This window comes from Diabrotica virgifera, chromosome 7 (genome assembly GCF_917563875.1).
Source record: "Diabrotica virgifera virgifera chromosome 7, PGI_DIABVI_V3a".
Taxonomy (NCBI): Eukaryota; Metazoa; Arthropoda; class Insecta; order Coleoptera; family Chrysomelidae; genus Diabrotica; species Diabrotica virgifera.
In genome coordinates, this window is record NC_065449.1 from 225,707,152 (window position 1) to 225,724,805 (window position 17,654).

At 32.9% G+C, this 17,654-nt stretch overlaps 1 protein-coding gene across 2 annotated transcripts in view; it reads right to left on the reverse strand.

Moving 5' to 3' along the window:
* Window positions 1–17,654, reverse strand: part of LOC114348778 (uncharacterized) — an 882,222-nt gene that overhangs the window by 530,289 nt on the left and 334,279 nt on the right. The window lies entirely within an intron of this gene.

Consider the following 17,654-nt stretch of genomic DNA (forward strand, 5'->3'; position numbering starts at 1 on the left):
GCAAAAGAATTCAATATTTCAATTTCATCTCAGAAAACTAAACCAGAAGTGAGAAATCATGTACAAAAAGCAAATAGATGGGCAGGATGTCTTATTAACACTGTATGGTGAAACCGACATACAATAAGACAAAGTCAAGAATTTATAAAGCCAGTGTAAGTCCAACAATGACAAATGCATCAGAAACGTGACCCGATATTGATCGTCCGCTATAACTTTTCCCATGCGTCACGATTCATTTTCAAACAAATTAAGTCAAAACATAAAGTGGAACGAACGTGATGTGTATATTATTATGTTTCACTTTTTCAATCAAAGATAAAATAAAAATTTATTTTTTTTTAATTTAACGCGGGCACATAAATTTGATACACCCTGTATATTGATTTGTAACTAGTTATTAGAAGGTAGCTTTTACGCAGTGGGTTTCTCCTTAATGAGTTTTTCCCTGAAGAATTAAAGACATTTGTAAATAAGTGAAGTGAAAGACAATTTATTTCGAATTATAATTTTAAGAAGATTGTTTGTTACGGGAAAGGTAAAATCCACAGGTAAATTTAATTATTAGTTTTTAGAAAAATAAAGGTAGAGAGATTTGGAATTTTAAGGCTGTTTGTTTAAACACAAAAATTTTGTACAATTTCCGAAAAGTGATTAGTTGAGTAGAAGTATTTTTGAAAGAATAGCTGGGTTTTTCGAATGGAAAAGAGAAATATTTCTGATTGGCTTGGCAATTTGGAAGGGGAAAGACAGGTTTTGAATGTTCGGACAGTTTGGAAAGAAAAGATTATTGTGTGATCGGTATCCGAGAAAGGCAGTCGAAAGTTTTCGCATATAGTTCAGAAGCAAGTACTAGTGGTTTTGTTTGTTAGTGGAGAGTAGCTGAAAAGTGGAACGAGAGACAAATCAAATCGAGAGGAAATACCTCTTTGATTCTGTAAAGTCCAAGAGAGTAAGTTACAAGATTTATCGTTATTAAAATTATTTGTGACACCAAGTAAAAAAGATACTTGGGTCTCAAGAGATTATTATTGAGAGAAAGAGAGGAGAGAGTTTTGGAGTTTATTGAACGAGCACTGGTCAAAAGCGGCCTGGCTTGTGTTTTGGAGAAATAGTTGCTGGTATGCTGCTGGATTGATGCTGAGAACGGAGAGGGCTTTGATTGGTAGCCTAACATAATCAACAAGGAAGAGCTGTTTGGGTCAAGAGGAGACATCATTTTGTGTGAATCAAAAAGGTCAGTCAATAACTTATGTGATAGATGTTTTTTATAATCAGAAGTTAAAGTATTGGCGTAACAGCATATGAATTAAGGTTCCAACATTTCAATAATTTAATAGGAAGTATAAGTAGTTTTGCAAATACCTAAATTTGTTTTGTTTAGCTTATTTTATAAATGTTATCAGGAACAAAGCCATACATATTTGTTTAAATTAGATTAATTATATGGTAAAAGTTTCATTTGGACAATTATACCCACAGGATTTAATTGATAGATTTTCAGAGCATTGCTTTTGATAATAAATGTATTTGTATGTGCTTATGTATGATTTTTCTATTTATTTCCTTTCCTATTTTATCCTGATAAGGATCAACTAAGAGATACTGAAGCCACGAGAAAGGATAAGTGTAACCTAAGATAATTTTAGTTAATTTTTATGACAAAAAGGCACCCTGAGATTTTTTATTAATTGTTTATATATGATTTGCGTCAATTCAATAGTTAATTAAATAAATACTCAATTAAAATAAAAGTAATAGAAAGCATATCACAACAATATATATTTTGTATCTGTATACTACATACATATTTACTACACACATCGGCGTACGTTTCACTTTATGTTTTGGCTTAATTTTTTTGAAAATGAATCGTGACGCATGGGAAAATTATAACGGACGAACAATACAAGACAAAGTCTATTAGAATCAGCAAGAGATGAGAGTACTGAAAATAATTACAGGAAAGACGCTAAGATATCGAAAAAGGAGTGAAGACATTAGAAGACAATGTAACGAACGTTGTATAAACAAATGGACATGAAATAGAGAAAAGAATACCATATAAGCAGAGCGGGGGAGACACGTGTGGTCAAAATAGCAAGAAATAAATCACCAATCGCCAGAAGAACTATGGGTCGGCCGCGTAAGAGATAGAGTGACAACCTTTTATAGAGGTATCTATCCGCCAATTAATAAGCAGAATTGCTAATAAAAAGAAAGAAGAAGAAGAAAAACGAGACGTTAAAATTGGGAGTACACATTGATCAAAAACCTTCCTTTTCAAGCACATTGGAATATCTGATTTACAGAGTTCCCTCAGTTTTCTGTAAGCTGCCCATGTTAGTCCTATTCTCCTGTTTAATTTGTGTTTTCGAATAGTTACTTTTAAGAGCTCTGATTGTAGGTATTAAATTTAAAGAAGTTGGCAAGCATGATCTACTGGGGCTCAAATAAGGAATATGAAGTCTTCAAACATTGAAGGAAGAGCACATAAATAAGCTACAGTCATTTGAAATGTAGTGTTACAGAAGGATCATTAGAACAGCATGGACACAGAAGAAAATGGGCAAAAAAATAAGATAGTTACCATATCTGGGACACGTAATGAGGGGACAGCGATATGAAATGCTAAGACTGATAATACAGGAAAATATAAGAGGCGGAAGGAGTATAGGAAGGAGGAGAGTATCATGGTTGAAGAATTTAAGGGAGTTGTTTAAATACAGTTCTATATAACACTTCAGAGCAGCCGTAGATAGAGTAAAGATAGTGATGATGATATCCAACCTCCAATTAGGAGACGGCACTTAAAGAAGAAGAAGAAGTCTTCAAATCTTAAGTTGTTCAGACACTCCCCATTTATGTTGACTCCAATATTTTCTCAAATATTGTATCTCATAGCACTCTGTAACAAAATGGTGAATAGTTTAGGAAAGATTGTGTCTCCTTACCTAATACCCCTCTCCAAGGAAAATGTTTTTGTGTCACCGTAGTTCATTATCACTGCAGCTATTGGGGTATTATATTATACAGGTTGTTTCATTAATAATTGTCCATATAGTAACTGGAGAAACCTTAGCACAAAATACGAAGATTTAACCTAATACACTTAAATAAAATGTGGTTCCTTACTGAGTTACAGGGTGTTTTATCTAAAAATTTAAAAACTATTTTTGCTTAGCACTTTAAAACTGTTCGACGTATCCTTTTCATACTTGGCAGAAAGTGCGAATACTATACACCCTACTAAATTATGATAAACAAATGTTTCTAGCTACTACCAGAGGCGTACGACAGGGGATAGTGAAAGGTTGACCCTTCTCAAATTCTACGCCACTGGAGGAATTACTATTTTAGTGCTATTTTTAGATTCTCCAATACTTTCTACGTAAATAATATACTGTTCATTGGTAACGATAAAGTTATTATTTTTCGAGATATTTGAAGTTAAATATGAAACGGCACAGATATTTATGATATGATTCATATGATTAAAATTTAAAAATTATTTGTACCCAGTACTTTAAAACTATTTGGCGTATCCTTATCATACTTGGCAGAAAGTGTAGACACTGTACACCCTACTAAATTCAGATAAATAATCGTTTCTATCTACTACCAGAGGCGTACGACAGGGGAGAGTGGCTGGTTGACCCTTCCCAAATTCTACGCAACTGACGAAATTGCTATTTTAGTGTAATTTTTTGGTTTTCCAATACTTTTTATGTAAATAATATACTCTTCATTCGTAACGATAAAATGATTAGTTTTCGAGATATTTGAAATTAAAAATGAAGCGACACAATACATTAATCAAAATAACCGTGTAGTTTCAATTTTAACTTCAAAGATCTCGAAAACTAATGACTTTATCGTTACGAATGAAGAGTATATTATTTTCATAGAAAGTATTGGAGAATCCAAAAATTGAACTAAGATAGCAATTCCGCCAGTGGCGTAGAATTTGGAAAGGGTCAACCATACACTTTCCCCCGTCTTACGCCTCTGGTAATAGCCAGAAATATTTGTTTAACGTAATTTAGTACTTTGTAAAGGACCTATACTTTCTGCCAAGTATGAAAAAGATACGTCGAATAGTTTTAAAATTCTGAGCAAAAATTTTTTAAATTTTTAGATAAAACACCCTGTAACTCAGTAAGGAACCACATTTTATTTAAGTGTTTTAGGTTAAATCTTCGTATTTTGTGCTAAGGTTTCTCCAGTTACTATATGGACAATTATTAATGAAACACCCTGTATAGTGCTAGTCGAAAGTCCTTCCTCCCTCGTATTTTTTGAACAGTTTTACTTATAACAGTGAAATTTGGAGGGAGAAAATAAATCGAAGTAGACTTCTCATGTGATAAGAATGGGAGAGGATAGGCTACCAAAAAGAACACTGAATGCTAGAATTCAGGGGAAAAGACCGATTGGAGACAAGAAAGCGCTGGGAAGACACAGTAAACAGCGACGCACAAGCCCTTTTAGGAGTCCGTGTATGGAGAAGAGCAGCCACAGACAAACAAGGGTGGAGGCAAAAAATAAAGGAGGCCAAGGCTCAATTTGGACTGTAGTGTCGTAGAAGAAGAAGAATAAGAAGACTTCTCATCTAGTCGTATCAAGTGACGTAATAGTGACAGATGACGTTACAGCGCCACTGGGACCGATAATTTTAAATGGGACTATATGGCAAGTGATACCTCGCTTGAAAGCTATTGAAAATACCTATTCAATCATACTACTTTTACTTGAGTTTAAGCTCATTTTAATGAAATAATTAAAGAAATACTAAAATTGTAGTTTCGCTTTTTTGAAAAGTAGGGGAGAATGGGGGAATGGGAGCCATCGGGTAATGAGAGCCACCCAGTTTTATTTAAATTACGCGCTTTTAAATACTTGCTGACACTGGCGACACGTTACCGACAATGCAGAGATGCAGCGACATCGTTGCAGATGTTTATTCAGTGTTGTTTGAATGTTGTGTGAGCATAGTAGACTTTTTGCAGTAATCGTTATAATACACGTGGTTTACAAAATTCACGGTAAGTTAGTCCCAACATGTTTTTCTTAAAAACTATTTTATGCAAACTAAACTTAACTACCTAAAGAATAATTGCATGTGATTTGTTTTTTTAATCACCTGGTTTTGGTAATTTTTTTCATAGGTTAAAATTTTCTAAACAAAACGGGTAATGGGAACCATTATGAAGACTCATCAGATGGGACTCATCGGATGAAGAAAATGTCAGTGATAAAGACCTTTGTGATGATAACTCGGATAATGAAGATAAAACAGATTTATGTTTGATCTGCTATGACTCTGGGAAAAGTGGCAGAACTGTGGTATCGCTGTACAGCTTGTGGTCGATTGGTACATGCAGATTGTTCGGGGGTTGACACAGCTAAAGATAATCTCTGTGACTTTTGTTTAAACAAAATGAGTTAAAAACAATGTATTACTATTTTTGTTATGAAAATTAAAAATTTAATACAGATAAAACTTAAAATAAATTGTGGTTCTTATTACCCGACCTATTGGGGCAATTGGAGCCATTCACTATATTTAGTAATTTCATAATAACTTTAACATAACTAAATAAATTTACGCAATAATAATAGCGAAGGATAATTAACATTTTATAGTAGCTCTTAGCCTGGACCGATTTTTTATATACCCTAAAATTTATTTTTTATTAAAGAATATAGTTAAGTGGTTTCCATTCCCCCATTCTCCCCTAACCATAGGCGGACGTTTGAATATTTAAAGGGCGAAATTACGATTTTATTATTTATTTAACTTATTCATCAAAAGAAGCTTAAACTTAAACAAAATTAGTATGACTGAATAGGTATTTTCAATACCTTTCAAACGAGGTATCACTTGCCATATGGTCCCATTTAAAATTATCGGTTTTAGTGGCACTGTAAGGTCATAATATGTTACTATTACGTCACTTGTTATGACTAGATGAGAAGCCTACTTCAACTTCTTTTCTCCCTCCAAATTTCACTATTATAAAAGTATAACCGTTCAAAAGATACGAGGGGGTAAACGGACTTTTGACTAGCACTGTATATTACGACGAAGAGTGGTGTACCTATAATCAATAATGCACTCGTAAAGAGCTCTTAACAAGGAGATATAATGTTCTGAGTCAAACGCTTTCTCAAAGTTTACAAATATTAACAACAATGGCTTATAATCATCATCATACCAAGACTCCGCTGGTTGGGACATGTGGAAAGGATGTCAGTGGACCGATGGGCCAAGAGGTGAGTGCATAAGAAGGAGGGGTCGACCGCGGAGAAACTGGCTGGCAGCAGCCCAAGAAGATCTACAAAAGCAGGTGTTGTAAATTGGAAGGGAGTCCCTCGTATATGAAAATGAGTACGTATGATATTTTATAAAAAATTGACTGAAGTTGTTATCAGGTACAATATAAATACAATACAAATACGTTCTAAAACTTATTAAGACTAATTATAGATTTTAGTTATCTAATTATTATTAAGTATCCCCTTTTAATTTGCCTGTTAGTGGCATAAGTAACTCATTAACTCTTTTTTAGTAAATTTTTGCTTCATTAGGTATTTTTATAAACACTTACATAAAACAAAAAACAAACAAAGGGTAGTATAAATATAAGCCCCACTTAGGAATAAAAGTAAAATATTTTCACAATGTCTTTAACCGTTTACATTAGGTATCTATGGCAGCGGTTCTCAATCTTTTTTGGTGACGGAACCCTTTTGGAAAGCCAAATACTTAACGGAACCCTACAATTAAACATTACTTTTTAAAAGTGTATTTTTTATTAATAAGCATAATCAAATTCCAATGTAACAGTTACTTATTACTTACATAACAATAAAAAAATCTAACTAATGGGAGGTATGAAACTGTTTTTTATTTTTCATCAATTGGTTGATATCAGGTTTGATAGATGACATTAATTTGAAGTCTCATATCAGGTTCGGCGTCCAGTCTATTGCGGTATTTTGTTTTCGTGGCTGCATAATATGTTGAGAATCCTGTTTCGCATAACATATAATGTTGATATAATGTTGTTGGGAAGGGGAGAAGAATATTCAGAGCCATTTTGGCAATCATTGGATATTCGTCACGGATTCTGCACCAAAAATCTTTGAGAGGCGTCGTTTTAAAGAATGACTCCATAAATGTGCCTGATGATATTTCTAAAAGAGATTCGTATATTTCGTTTGACATATTTTCGGGCTTTGTAAGTTGAGTTTATGAATCCATGAATTCAGTTTCATTTTTGTGTTCTCTTCTTCGGGAAAATACATCAAAAGATGCACGCATGGAAGTGAGATATTTGACCAATTCTTCAAATACATCATCTTGGAACATTTCCGTATCGCTAACAAACTGAGTGATGTAAAGCTTTTTTAACAGTTATTTTGTTACAGGCCTGGAACACTGTTGTCTGTTTACCTTGCAATGATAAATTTAAATCGTTCAGTTTTTGAAAGATATCCGCCATAAAAGACAGTCGGAACAACCAAGTTTTATCATACAAACGGTCTTTCAAATTGAAATAAGTATATGAAAGAAACATTTGTAACTCGGCTTTAAGTTCAAATAGCCTTGTTAAAGTTTTACCCCGAGACAGCATCGCACTTCTCTATGGAACAGCAGTGTTTAGTATTTGCTGTCATAATCTTCACACAATAATGAGAACAATCGGGGATATGGTAGCGATTTGATAAAATTAATTTTTTTTACTGCTTCATCCATAACTAATTTTAGATTTGACGGCATTTGCTTTATCACAAGTGCTTGTCTATGCAGGATATAATGGCTGGAGCTATAATTAGGAGCTTTATTTTTTATTCGTAACACTAATCCTGCTGTTGTACCTGTCTGTCATCGCCTTGGCCCCATCTGTACAAATGTCAATGCAATCGTTCCAACTGAGATTATTTTCCTCAAAAAACATAACTATTTTATTAAAAATTTCCTTTCCGATTGTGTTTGTGGGCAGCGGTGAACACATAAGCATGTCTTCATCAAAAGAACTTTCATATGAGTATCTCACGATAACCAGCAAGATAGCCAGACCAGCGACATCAGTAGACTCATCTATTTGCAAGGCGAATCGTGTTTTTTGTAGACGTGTAACTAGGTAGTTCTTGTTTGACGTAGCTGGCCAGATCATGAATACTTTGATGCTTTGCAGATTTTTCATCGAGCATACATTTTGTTATGTCTAACATACATGGTTTTATTAAATTCTCAGCGATATTGTGCGCTTAACCTGCTTGTGCAATGCGATATTTAACTAAATATGATGCCTCTGTGGCCTTTTCATTGAAAGTTTTGGTTACATGCATTATAGTTTTTTGACTTTCCAATAATTGTTTTTTCCTTACGTATAAAAAATTCTTTAGTCTTGTTTTTAAACTCGGGGTGTACAGTTTCTAACTGTCGGTGCAACTTAGCAGGTGCCATTGGAACTATTAGGAAACAGTTTACTACATAAAATACAGATAGGTGAGCCGTTGGAATCAACAAATCCGAAACTGTGTCATCATACTTCCTATTTTTCGCTTTTGAAACCGTGGAACTTGACGTCGTTGCATAATCGTCTTGACCGGTAATTGCTGTATACCCCTCGCGTACTGCTTTCAAACATTCGGCTTCAGTAGATGTTGTTGCATCACGTTTAACGCCTTTAAGCCAAAGTTCCATTCTTCTTTATTAAAAACCACAAAATAACGTACGCACACAAACAACAAAAGTACTAAACTGATACGATCAGAATACAGCAGTCGGAAAATAAAGACTTTTTTCTAACAGGTAGGTACTCATCGCTCCGAACCCTAATTGTCGACTGACTACTGACAGTAATGACTAAGGACTAAGTCACCAAAGAATACCCCAACCAACCAAGTTGGTTGGGGTATTCTTTGGTCACACTAAGTCGTGTATCGGCGGTGACACGCTAGTAAAATTGTATGAGGCAACAGGAGGCAACTAAGTTCGACCTGTGGTTCGACCACGCCTCGTGAATAGTGCTATACTGCGTCAGAAAAGTCGAACAGAGAGAGGTGTTTTGAATTTTTTTTCTAAATTCTCGCGGAACCCCTACAGCGGTATCGCGGAACCCTGGGGTTCCGCGGAACACACTTTGAGTATCGCTGATCTATGCCATTGCATTGGCAGGTCTTGTAGGTAAGAATAATTTAATAGAATCTAATAGTTACGTATGCTAAAATAATATTGACCTACGTCCATTTTAGGCTATTGATTATGTTCAAAATAAGAGAGCTAAAAGGAACTACAACGTTAATGGGATTTTATTGTCTCGTATGATCAGTGGACCTCTAAATTAGAAAAAACCGCGGAGTGTTACCATTTAAATGGGTGCGTTTTTGAGAAAGGGGTTAATTAGTCCTAGGCACAGGGTGAATTCGGGTGAGTTCTATGCACTTTCAGTACAAATATGTCTACAGTAAAATTGTTCCAGGTTAAATTTACAATCGATATATCACATTTTAACGTCAAAAATATTTTTTTTACAAAAATATATTTAAAAGAAAAGCAAGAAAAAAACACGAAAGAAAGCAGTTTTGTTTTTTGTCCCATAACTTTTTTCCACAGGGATATAGGTATAGGCATTGCTTTAGCGAAAAATAACTTCCATCATTCCTTTTTAAAATGAAGTTTGGTAAAATTCTCTAAGATTTATAGTTTCCGAAATAGGATTTTTCAAAGTTCGCCGCTCATAGCATTTTTGGGCAATTTTCCCCATTATTTCGCAAACATTGTTCTGTAACGTTTTTCTACGCATTTCTAGGTATATGCAATGGTACATTTAGTGGAAAGAGAAGTTAATTACATACCTTTAAAATGATTTACAGTATAAGGTTATCTGGCTCTTTTTAAGCAAGTTATGCTTTTTGAAGTATTCATATTTTTAATGATTTTTAATATTTTTAATGATTATTTTCTAAATTTCTCATTATGACTTTTTTTCTTGTACATTTAAAAGTACAAGATTTCTTGTACAAAAAAAGCTTATTTTTTTACTTTAAAATGGTGTATTGCAAAAAATTCTAGGAATATTTTTAAACAAGATATCCGTAGGATATCCAAAAGTATCCGTAAATTTGAGAAAAATTTAATTTTTTTTATTTCTTTCAGTTTGAAAAATGTAATTACATATTATAACATAATTAATTCCAAATAACTTTTCTTAATAACACTTTTAGATATTGTGAAATATAAAGGTACTTTACTCTTGAGCGAAATTCATATTTTTTAACATACCTCGTACACTATTAATAAAATTTTATATCTGATGATTTCATCTTAGGTATTAGACTATGCAGAGCATTTTATAAAGAATAATTTTTTTCATAACGTTAATAATAAAAAAGTTTTCCATATGGTTCCAACTTAGTGGGACCTGTTGCATGTGTATGTCAAATTTTGAAAAAGCATATCTTGTTTAAAAATAGTCCCAGATTTCTTACGATGCGCCATTTTAAATGAAAGAAAATAATCGTTCTTTTTTATTAGACAATGTATATACCTACATATTATACAATAAAAAAAGTTATAATGAGAAATTTAAAAATAATCGTAAAATATATCAAAAATCATTAAAAGTATAACATTTTGAACAACCATATCTTGCTTAAAAATAGTCATACAGCCTTTTACAGTAGACCGTTTTAAAGGTAATTTACTTTTATCCCTACTAAATGTAACATTGCATATACCTAAAGCTACTTAGAAAAAAGTTACAGAACAATGTTTGGGAAGTAACAAGGAAAATGGGCCAAAATCGCTGTTGCGAACTTTGAAAAATCATATTTTGGAAACTATAAATTATAGAGACTTCTACTAAACGCCATTTTAAAGACTAAGATGGATTTTTTTTTTCTGTGAATCAATGCCATACCTATATCCCCGTGGAAAAAAGTTATGGGCCAAAAAGCAAAATTGCTTTTTTTTGTGTTTTTTTTTTCTTGCTTTTCTTTTGAAGATATTTTTGTTAAAAAAAATATTTTTTACTTTAAGATGTGATGTTTCAATGGTAAATTTAACCTGGAACAATTTTCCTGTAGATGTGTTTGTACCAAAAGTGCATAGAACTCACTCTAATTCGCCCTGTGCCTAGGGACTAATTCACCCCTTTCTCAAAAACGCACCCCCTTTAAATGGTAGCACTCCGCGGTTTTTTCATATTTAGATGTCCATTGACTATACGAAACAATAAAACCCCGTTAACGTTGTAGTTAAGTGCATAAAATGCATCCAAAATTGCATAAATATAAAAATAAAGTCAAAATCAGTATACTAAGGAACAAAATTTATAACTTGGGGGGGTTGTGGGGTCACTGAATACGATTACGCAATCAGAACAGACCTTCGGATCACCTGGTGCCCAAGGTCAGTGAAAGAGACGTCATCTTCTGGAGTTTCGATGGTTTTCGGCATTAAATCGATGCAAACGGATTACTCACGAATTTTAGGGGTCACTAAGTACTAATATGCGCAGAATTGACCTCCGGAGTACCTGGTGGCCAGGGTCGCTACTAAGACACGTCATCTTCGGGAGTTTCGAGTGTTTTCGGCATTAAATTGATGTAAAAATCTTCTGGGGTTTCGAGGGTTTTCGGCATTTAATTGATGCAAATGGATCACTGGAGGGTTTTTGGGTTCGCTAGACACGAATATGCTGTCAGAATTGACCTCCCGAGTACCTGGTGCCCAGAGACGCTACTAAGGCACGTCATCTTCTGGGGTTTCGAGGGTTTTCAATATTTAATTGATGAAAATGGATTACTGGAGGGTTTTTGAGGTTGCTTAACACGAATATGCCATCAGAACCGACCCCCTGTGCACCTGGAGCCCAAGGTCACTGCAAGGGACGTCCTCATATGGAGTTTTAAGGGATTTTGGCATTAAATTGATAAAAATGGATTATTCGGGGGTCTTTGAGGTGTTTGAGACACGAATATGCCATAAGAACAGACCTCCCGATCACCTGGTACCCAAGGTCACTTCAAGGGACGTCATCATCCGGAGTTTCGATGGATTTGGGTATTAAATTGATGCAAACGGATTACTTACGGGTTTTTGGGGTCGCTAAACACGAATATGCAATCATAATTAAACTTCTGAATACCTGGTGCCCAGGGTCGCTACTAGGGCACGTTATCTTCTGGGGTTTCGAGGGCTTTCGGCATTTAATTGATGCAAATGAATTACTGGCGGGTTTTTGAGGTCGCTAAACACAAATATGCCATAACAACCGACCTCCTGTACACCTGGTACCCAAGGTCACTATAAGAAACGTCATCTTTTGAAGTTTTAAGGAATATTGGCATTAAATTGATGAAAATAAACCCTAGAAACCCATGAGTAATTAGTTTTCATCAATTTAGTACCGAAAACACTCAAAACTCCAGAAGATGACCTGCGTTAAGAGGAAAACTGACAGAGCGTGTTGCGACATTATTAGTGAAATAAAAAAATGTAACAGAAAAAGATAAAAACTGAAGACGGAATTCAACCCAACGTGAAAAAGATTAAACGTAAGAAGAGATAGAGAAATTCCTGTCAAAATTTGGTATTTATGACCCTTAAAATAACACCAAATGCTAAAATTTATTAGCCTGTGGATAGTGTGGATGTCTCGTCAGCCGAGGGTATGATCAGTGGCGTGGTAATTTTATGGTCAAACTACGTTTTGTTCTAATTTTTATCATTGTGAGAATTAAAAAAAACCAACTAATATTTTTATCTCCACCACTGAGAGCGGTCAACTTTTTGGTTGCCTGTATTCTTCGGGACATATTCGGGACATTTTATCACAAAGTGTAAATATTACTAATTTTACCGTCTTGTAGGGTATCTGCGTTCTCTTTCTTTTCCACTATTATATACATTATATCTCTCTTTGCCGACGTTTAAATTAGGACCCACTTGAATCTCGCTTCAACACGCGCCTCGACCTCGTCGTGAGAATTCTCCATTAGGTACCAGATGCTGCGAGGGTTGGGTCTGATGGCATATTCATGTTCAGCAAGCCCAAAAACTCAAGAGTAATCCGTTTGCACTAATTTAGTACCGAAAACTATCGAAACTACAGAAGATAACGTGCCTTAGGCGCAAAGAGTAAATTACCTTTATATTTCAGAAAATCAAAAAATCCTATTATGAAAAGTTGTTTGAAATTAAAAACTATGTTTAAATATAGAATTACATTATTCTAATCGAAATTTTTGTTTTTATTTTCTCTCAAATTACGGATACTCAACATCATTTTATTACAATTATGATAACTATTTTATTATCACTTTTACGAAAAAAAGTTATTCTTCATAAAATGCTCCCCATAATGAGACCTCTCAATGTCAATCTCAAAACAGATGCGCCCTGGACTAATATTAGAACTAATCTTCAGGTAACACTATTCGTGGCTTCTAAAATTTGCAATCCAACGAATTTCCGGAGCTAAGAAGGCCGAGGGAGATTTATCAGGTTATATCTCACTACCCGCCTGTCCAGCACGGTTAAATTTCAACAGTTAGTTCAAAAAGTGGTAATCTAGCTCAAACGAAGCAGTTAAAACCATTTTTAAGACTGTTCCAGATATCCTAGTAATTCTGGTTTTTTGTAATTGTATCATTTAAGTTTACTATACCGACGAGACCTATAATGCTTTGCATATTGTAAAAAGCGAAACCGATCATCTGGGGTAAATAAAAGTGATTGTAAGTCTATTTGTGTATTTCACTTACTATGGACTCGATAGGCAACTTCTTCAAAAGTTGAATTATATTTCTGTCAAAAAAAGTCAGCCATATTTTCAAAACTAATAAAATTTCTAAGATAAATACATGAATTAAATTATTTTTATTTTTCTTTTGCCAATATTTATAGTCGAGGAAATGAAACTGAAAAAATGGCAAAACCTTGCAATTTTCTTGTCCAGCATCGATTTGTACAAAAATTTGGGATCAGGCTCACTACACCCTCTAGTTCATTTTCTATATTGAGCCGTTTTACGCTTTTGGTTTTTTAAGGGTGAAAACTACCCCTTATTGTAAGAAATTATAAAATAACATTTTAAACTTTAATATTGTCAACATTTGGTTCTTATTAGGTACATAATGTTGTTCTGAAGCTACTTATAGGTTATACATTATAGGTACATAATGATTGTTTTATGCTTTAAGATATACTATCATATTATTTTAACCCTTAAAACCACCCTTGTTGGAGCTATATATAAAAAATTTACTTATCCTAAAAGAATAATTTCGGCTTGCATCGATTTACATAAAAATTTGGGATCAGGATCATTTCACCCTGTACTTTATATTCTATATCATGCATAAGGGCGTTGATTATTTTTAGGGGTGTAACCTACCCCTTATGGTCAAAAATGATATAAAAACATTGTAAATTTTAATATGGGTAAAATTTGGTTTTGATTGGTTAAATAATGATTGTTTTATACTTTGGGATATAATATCACAATATTTCAACCCTTAAAAACCACCCTTAATAACATTACAATTTTTATAAGTAGATAATTTAATAGATCTATAGAGAAAAAAAGTAGAATTAAAGAATTACAAAAACATTTATTTACACAAAAATACGAGTTTACAAATATGTACAAATACAAATACAAATAGTTTTTTAGTCATCTTCCAGTATACGAATCGTTTCTGTGGTATTATACATACATTGAAAATAATCCATAAGCGGACTATTCGAATTTTTTGAAAAAAAAAAATTTGTTTTATAAACATAACTCCTTCATTTTTGGCGATAAAAAGTTGTTTCAGAAATGATTTTGTAGTATTTTTGAAGATTTATAAGACTATGGAAACTAAATTCCGTACGATCCCTTAGTTTTTATTTGGGGTGGGTTTAAAAGGCTCGAATAAGGTGGTGTTTGCTCGGAAATAGAGGTTTTAAACAGCTATATCTCGCTAACTGTTTATTTTAATGAAAATATATGCCAAAGAAAATTTTACTTATTAAAAAACTACAATTTAGTGGTGTATGGTTTTTTTCGTATCTCCAGTATTTTCGGAGATATTTTGAAGTAAAAGGTAAAAAATGGGAAATTGCAAAAAATAAGTTTTTCTTTAAACTTCAATTTTTAGAAAATTAGGCCTTTTAAATAGGTCAAACTTCTTGGGTATATTGACAATACAAATATAAAAGGAATTACAGAAAGGCAAAGAGCAATTTTTAATTAGGAGGGTAGTTACGGGGTTGTTTTCACTGATTTTTTTCATAGAGAAAAGCAAGTACCGACCTTTTTTTGATTATAAGTCGCTTAATTTTTATGCAAAAAGCTTTACATTGTTATTTTTTAAAAGGTCTAACTGTATAATTAAAAAAAGAGTATATAAGTTTGTATTGGTCCTAAAGATATTACAGAAAAATAATTTGGTTTGTGTTTCTAAAAGATACAATTTTGATATCTACAGTTTTTTTTGATTAAATGCATATTTTTCGAGGTATTCTCAAAAAAACCTCTAAAAAAGTCGATCTTTTCGTCGAAAACCTTACTTTCAAGCGCGAATAACTCGAAAAATATTAGTTTTACGAAGAAAATGTAAAAAACATTTTTTTCTTAGAATAATAAAAAATTCCCACACCCGAGACGGGATGGCAACCACCCCCAAGGTTTTAGCGTACAGCGGCATGATATAGAAAATGATCCTTGAACTATTCCCTACCTTTTGTGAAAATTCCAAGTAAATCCATGCTGGACGAAAAAATTGCGAGCCAAAATGCTTCATTTCCTCGACTATTATAAAATATGTATACGCTCTGAGCTTCGCTGGTGTCGCTCCTAGCGGTTACTAATTCAACTTTCACCGGTAATTTTTAAATTTATTATTTAATTGTTATCGCTTAATATTTACAACGCTAAAAAGTAATTAAAGTGTAATAGATTTTTTTAAGGTTTTGCTAATCATTTTGACGTTCTATTGATGAAATATTAATTTCTTACTTCGGATACTTTCACAATTATCATGTAGATGGCGCCAAGATTAATTTATAATTACTAGAGAGCGGAATATATGCAACACAACATTACCAAAATATGCGCATATATATGCATTACTTTTACTACAAATATGCAGGTATTTTTTCTAAATCTGTCTAAATATGCAAATGCATATTAAAAATACTCAAAAATAAAACAGTATATTAAATATAAACATTTATGTTTAAAAAATTCAACCTACATTTATGTTTAATACCTACATATTTATTTTTCACATAAAAACAAATGAAATGACACACAAAAACTGATATTATAATTAAATTAAGAATCTAAATTATAGTATGAATTTATAATCAAATATTTTTCAAAATTTTCAACTAGCAACTTTTGCCTTCTATCACTAAAAACGTGTTTGGACACAGAAATTCGTTCTACATCTACTGATGTTATAGGACAATATTTTAATTTAGGCAGTAAACTAATTTGCCAAGTCGTAAGATCTTCAGAAAAGTTGCCTTCAACAAAAGCGGAATTGTCTACAATTTGATGGATTTTTGTATTTTGATGCTTCTCTCTATGTCCGTCTCGTCTTTATAGAAGTAAAAGCGAATTTGTCGAATAAAAACACTCTTTCCAGAAAAATTTACGTAAAAATGAATGTAACTTACGATTTTGGAACAGGCCTTGCAAAATACTTTGTCTCCACTTAGCTTTAACTCGGGAAAACACTTTATCTAAGCACTTTTTTGAATGGTAGACATATTTAAATTTAATATATACCAATCATTTCAAAAACACTAAATACGATACAACGTTTACTTTAAACAAATGTTGGCCGGAAACTGACAAAATAAATATTAGACCCTTAAAAGCAGGTAGGTACCTACGACTTGCTACGCTAATAAAATAATATTTTTCTGGGAACACCCATAATTGTTAAATTCAGGTAGTAATGGGAAAGTGCAGATAGATAATAATGAGCGATAGATAGATAAATAACGAGCTCGTTCATATCGAAGTTATAAAATTCCAACTAAGAGAGGAAAATTTTAAACTTTTATATAATTTATTTTTAAAATATGCAAAATAAATCGTGTTTAGCTTAAATATGCAATGTTGTGTTTGTTGTCTGAAAATATGCAATATATGCATCTATATGCACTTTGCATATATTCCGCTCTCTAATAATTACATATTACAGAACATTAAAAAACGCAACTTCAGTGTTTAAAACGTAAGTATATTTAAGGTAAAAATATAAACCACAGCTTTGATCAACTAATATTTTTTATAATTAATGTTTTTAATTTTAATTTAAAATTAATCACTTTGACATTTATGTCAAATTTCCGGTAAACGTTTACAGACTTGTCACTACTGGCGCTCACGAATTTATAAATATCCCCTCTACGTACGAGCTCACAGCGTATATAATATAATCAAATCCTCAATAATTATTCAAGTTTACTTTCATATAATAGGTATTATCAAGTCACAACGGTCCATTTCAGTAAGTATACCTGTTACATTTCAATATATGGACCAGACATATTGCACGAAATAATGACGGAACTCTTCAACAAATGCATGTTGCAGGGAGAAAAAATACCAGAAGATTGGAATTGTGCATACATT